This window comes from Octopus bimaculoides, chromosome 4 (assembly GCF_001194135.2).
Source record: "Octopus bimaculoides isolate UCB-OBI-ISO-001 chromosome 4, ASM119413v2, whole genome shotgun sequence".
In the NCBI taxonomy this organism is placed as follows: Eukaryota; Metazoa; Mollusca; class Cephalopoda; order Octopoda; family Octopodidae; genus Octopus; species Octopus bimaculoides.
In genome coordinates, this window is record NC_068984.1 from 79,047,527 (window position 1) to 79,053,878 (window position 6,352).

The following is a 6,352-nucleotide window of genomic DNA, read 5'->3' on the forward strand; positions in this document are numbered from 1 at the left end:
ACGAAGGGCCTCTTTCAGTTTCCGTCTACCAAATCCACTCACAAGGCTTTAGTCGGCCCGAGGCTATAGCAGAAGACACTTGTCCAAGGTGCCACGCAGTGGCACTGAACCCGGAACCATGTGGTTGGCAAGTGAGCTACTTACCACACAGCCACTCCTACGCCTGTATGTATATATTATACAGGAGTGACCAAAAGTAGGTCACTTTACCGTTACTTTAACCGTTACTTTAAATGAGTAAATGTTGTTTTCATTTCTCTATTTCTTTTGTAGTATGAAAATTACTAGACCGAAATAACACGCTAAAGAATTATGGGATTCTTATCTCAAAAAAGAAGTGGAGAAATGAAAGGGACGTTCCACACACATAAATTAACTGTTAACCTAGTTTTGCTCACCCCTGTATAATATATGCATACATACAGTAAATAAAATCATAACATAAACAATTAAATATAAGAAATAATAATTTCTTAAAGTATGTGTTAATCACCATGTACCCAGACTTTGTGGACACCCTATACATTCATGTATGTATATTTCTTGGCACTCCGTCGCTTACGACGTCGAGGGTTCCAGTTGATCCGTTCAACGGAATAGCCTGCTCGTGAAATTAACGTGCAGGTTGAGCACTCCACAGACACGTGTACCCTTAACGTAGTTCTCGGGGATATTTAGCGTGACACAGTGTGACAAGGCTGAATCTTTGAATTACAGGCACAACAGAAACAGGAAGTAAGAGTGAAAGAAAGTTGAGGTGAAAGAGTACAGAAGGGTTCGCTACCATCCCCTGCTGGAGCCTCGTGGAGCTTTAGGTGTTTTTGCTCAATAAACACTCACAACGCCCGGTCTGGGAATCGAAACCGCGATCCTATGACCGCGAGTCCGCTGCCCTAACCGCTGGGCCATTGCGCCTCCACATATTTATATTAAGCAACTGTATACCTACTTTTGTCAACAGTGTGCGCGCGCATTTGTTTGTGTGTGTGTACGTGTGTATGTGTGTGTGCGTGTGTGTGTATGTGTGCGTATCGAGAGAGAGAGAGAGTGAGAGATAAAGAGAAAGAGAATAAGAGAGAGAGAGAGAGAGAGTGAGAGATAAAGAGAAAGAGAATAAGAGAGAGAGAGAGAGAGAGAGTGAGAGATAAAGAGAAAGAGAATAAGAGAGAGAGAGAAAGAGAATAAGAGAGATATATAAAGAGAAAGAGAATGAGAAAGAGATTAAGTGAGAGAGAGCGAGAGAAATAAAGAGAAAGCGAATGAGAGAGAAATATAAAGAGAAAGAGAATAAGAGAGAGAGAGAGAGAGTGACGGTGTGTAGACAAGTGGTTAGAGTATTGTGCTCACAACCATAGGTAGTAAGTTCGATTTTTGGACATCATAGCACTCTGTGACATTAGGCATGTTCACACAGCTATTTCTAGGCACAGTTTAGATCAAAATCAATTATGAGCGAGTCCCTGTTTTTGTCGGTCAGGACAGAGATTCCTAGTGAGAACTGAACTTAGGACAGAAATGGTCGTGACTGAATACTGCCAGGGATATGAATTTCACCGAGGCTTAATCTAATAATGGATTCTATCATAAAAATGCGGAAGGAATATTGCGTTGGAAATCAATTCGGCTACACGGTACTGATTGCTGTTTATTGCTATGGTTTAGGCGGCGAGCTGTCAGAATCGTTAGCACGTTGGACAAAATGCTTAGCAGCACCCCGTCCGTCTTTACGTTCTGAGTTCCTATGTTGCCGAGGTGGTCTTTGCCCTTCATCCTTTCGGGGTCGACAAAATAAGTTTCAGGCGATTAAACCTTACCCTCTAAAATTGGTGGTACTGAGTCAAAATTTGAAGCAATTTGAAAGTTTGATGGTTGGGTAGTAGCATCGTTAGAGCGTCGTAGAAAATGTCTTCAACTTTTCATTCATTCGACATTGATAAAATATAATACCAGTCATGTACTAGTACGATTTAATAGATTAACTTCTCCCCTGACTGAAAGAGTTTCTGGCCTTGTGCCTATATCGGTTTCAAATTTTTGCACAAGGCCAGCAACTTTGGAGCGGGGTAAGTCGATTAAATCGACTCCAGTGCTCAACTGGTACTTATTATATCGACCCCACGAAAGGATGAAAGGGAAAGTTGATCCCGGTGGCATTTAAATTCAGAACATAAAGCGGACGAAATGGTCTACTTTATGCCCATATTGATTTCAAGTTTTGGCAGAAGGCCAGCTCATACCTACGAGGGGTGTCTGAAAAGTCTTGAGCCTCAAAAAAACAAAACATGGTACAAGACTTCTGATGATTTATTTTTCAACATTGTCCCCCTCGATGGCTGAACACTTCCTCCAGCGGTGCTAAAGCGCCATTATCCCTGCGTAGAAGAACTCTTTTGTTTGGGACTCCAAGAAACTTCCTACAGCGTCTATGACGTCATTGTCACTGGCAAAATGGCGACCAGCCAGGGCTTTTTTCATTTTTGGAAATAGATGAAAGTCAGAGGGGACTAAGTCTGACGAATAAGGCGGATGGGGAACAAGTTCGTATCCACAATCACGAATTGTTGCCATGGCAACCACTGAGGTGTGGGCCGGAGCATTGTCGTGATGAAAAAGGACTCCTCTGGTGAGCATTCCCAACCTTTTTTCTTTGATTGCTTCTCAGCGGCGTTTCAGTAGCTGAGAATAATACAGCCCTGTTACAGTGTGACCCCTTTTAAAGGTAATCGATCAGCAAGAAACCTTGTGAATCGAAAAAAAAAAACGGACACCATGACCTTGCCAGCTGAAGGAATGACACTGGCCTTCTTTGGGGTAGGAGAAGATGTGTGCTTCCACTGCTTTGATTGTTCTTTGGTTTCAGGCTGGTCGTGATGGACCCAACTTTCGTCCATAGTAATGAAACGAGCAAGAAAATTCTCTTCGTCAGCTTCAAACAGTTCCAGATTGCTCGCGGACAAAGTGCACCTGGTGCGTTTCTGTTCAGGAGTCAAAAGGTGAGGGATCCACCTTGCAGAAACCTTTGAGAACCTAAGTTCTTTTGTCACAATGTTGTCTGCTCTTTCAGTTGATATGCTCAGTCTCTCGGCTATCTGACGACATGATATTTGGTGATCTTGCATCATCATACCAAAAGCAAGGTCAAGGTTGTCCTTGGTGGTTGCAGTTGGAGGTCTCCCTGGTGTTGGATCATCTTCCACACTCTCCTTGCCACGTTTGAATTCATTTACCCAGCGTTTGACTGTTGCATATGAAGGAGCATTGTCTGTTAAGGTTCTCACCATATCTTCATGGATTTCTGATGGAGTCATGCCTTTCAAATGAAGGTACTTTATGACAGCACGATACTCAGTTTTCTCCATTTTCCTTGAAAATTCGAAGCTTGTTTATTCAAAAATCTGCAACAAAAAAATTAAAATATCAGAATCATGAAAATGAGCAAGAATACTCTGAAAAGACTGTACTTACCAGAAAAAATTGTTTCAACTATATAGCAGCCCCGATTCTAGGTTAGGCTCAAAACTTTTCAGACACCCCTCGTATATTAAAACAGATTTATCTCTATATATAAAAGTGAAATGGCCGAAAGTTGTATGTTTGCGTGTCTCATTTAGTGGTTATGCAGGGTTCAATAGCAGGAGGCGTGCTAAGATTGCGGCGAAAATTTACAGGGACATGTAAAATGAGACGAGATCTTTTAAAATGTTGCCCGCGTAGACCCGAATGAAATCGGGTTATAATACCGAAACAAGTAAAAAAATTAAAAAAAAAACCTATGCTATTTTAATCCCGAGCTAGGCCGGGTTTCTCTGCTAGTATTAAATAATCTTTGAACAGATGTTAAACCAACATGAGAGCCACTACTTTATGATCGGTTAACCCTTTTAGTACTAGAGGTGAACTGCATGCGTATAAGAATCTGTAGAGAGCGCATTTGTACTCAGAAAAGAAATTGAATTTTAATTTTATAAATGCATGCACTCACATTAAGTTGCATTTATTAAAATATTACAATGGATTAATATACTAAATTTATATCATACTTCCAATTCCAACTCACCAAACATGCAACAGGGCCTATATTTAGTTTTAACTTTAATGAAACGTCTTACCATACCTTTTAATAAAGGAAGCTAAGCTTTACTTCCCCCTGGAAAACTTAGGCTTTGAACTGATGTTGATGTGCCAATTGTCAGCTAATTTGCAAGATTTTCCGTAAATCTATCTGGTTAACTCTTCTGATACTAATCCACCTGAGGTTGCTTTTGGTTCTATGATACAAACTTCCTGTTTTACTGTGATCTAGATTTAAAACCTTCCATCGAAATTTTAACAAGTGAAAAGCGGTCCTCGCCTTACTTATTGTCTTTATATCTTCGTCGGTGCCATCCTCTAGTTCACCGGTTTCTAGTTTAATACGTTCGCTGTTTTCTCCATTAACGCGCATAATTTTTGATTTGTCGCGGTTGACTTTCAATCCTAGTTTGGCAGCTATTGCTTCTAATTTTGACGTTTTATTTTGCATTTGTCTATATGTTTGTGAAAGTAGCGCTATATCATCTGCAAAGTCGAGATCTGCTAGAGCTTCTGCATCCGTCCATTCAATGCCTGTTTGGCTTTCAATCGCAGTTTCCTTTCATAATCCAATCTATAATTAGTAGAAATAAAAAGGGGGAAAGTATACAGCCCTGTCGAACTCCTGTTTAAAAAAAAGTATGGTGCGCAAGTGTAATTTCAATAAAGAACAAAATAAGAATTTTTAATACTAACGTAAAAGCGGTGTTATTGTATGGGGCTGAGACATGGCGAACAACAGTTAAGTCAAATAAGCAAATACAATCATTCATCAACAGTGCTTGCGTAGTATACTTACAATTAGATGTCCCGAATACATAAGCAATATGGAGATATGGCAAAGAACGAATCAAGTTTCGATTAGGGAGCAAATATTTAAGAAAAAGTGGAAGTGGATTGGTAGCACGTCTAGAAAGGACACAGCAAATGCAGCGAAAAGTGCTATACAGTGGAATCTGGATGGATATAGAAAGAAGGGTAGGCCTAAGAACTCGTGGCGTAGATCAACACAAAAGGAACTAGAGAAAGGGGGACATTCATGGCAGAGTATAAGTACAGAAGCGAAAAATTATGTGACATGGAATTCAATTATAAGTGGCCTATACTCCGCGTTGGAGGGTTAAAGGCTAGAGAAAAAGAAATCGAAATGTTATGCTAATTTAAGTTTCATTCACCAACTTAATATGACAATAATTCTGCTAAAAGAAATTCGTTATTTTCAAAACTAATTTAAACAAATGTAGTGAATAATAATTCATGAGCTGCATGCAGAACAGCGGAAGTCCAAACAATAATGTATCTCTTCGTTCCCAGTAGTTTTTGGCCAGTTCAAACGTGTGCATCCGATCGTTGTTGCTTTTCGCCATCGGGGAACGTCTCCACATCACCTCAGGCTATGTGCGCTCATATCACACGTGATTCGGGACTTTGAGACAGTGCGGTGTTTTGACCTTATTGTGTATCTCCTCAGTCAAAACTATCGCACCGAGTTGATGTATCTAGCAAGAGTACAGGCTCTTATTCATAGAAATCAGCAAACAAATTATTTGCTGATGCGTGGTGTGTTTCAATAGAAATACGGTAACGAAAGGGTTGTTGAGACAAATTCTTTTCACCGGTGAGTAGCAGGAAGCATTGATGAAATTTTCAGTGCGTGATTCTTCAAAAGAGGATATTTTTCACTATCTGCATAGATCCGTAAAAATCCAAAATATATAAGCTATCAAATTTAAATATCAAAGTGTTTATTCGATTGTAGATAAATTAACTCGAGATGCAAAGAATCCAGAACTATATCTAGCATCTAGTATCAAATATTCATAGTTTGAGCTCATGATTTTATAAATCCCGAAAACGCTTTTAAAATTGATCCAAAAGAATGAAATACTCTGCAGAATATATTTCGCCATCAATTCTAGCTTCTTCATGCAACATTTCTTTAGTTGGATTACAAATAATTACAGCATTGATTCAAAAGCTCCTGATATTGGCAACATAAGGACAATAAGCTAACTCAGCTCTTGTCTTTTAAATTTTAGAGCATTTATGTGATTAGTGAAATAGACCAAAAATGCCGATTGACAGAATCATTTTTGGTCATCAACTCCCATGATGAGTTTCAGTTCATCTGACAACTCATATGAACGATTGAGTATGCGGTCTTTGGTTAGCCAATGAACAACAAAATAAACCATCCTATTCCACTTCGATACTCTTAAAAACATCTTGAATTTCTCTACTGTTCAATCCCTTGTTTTATCTACATTTTATTGCAACTTTA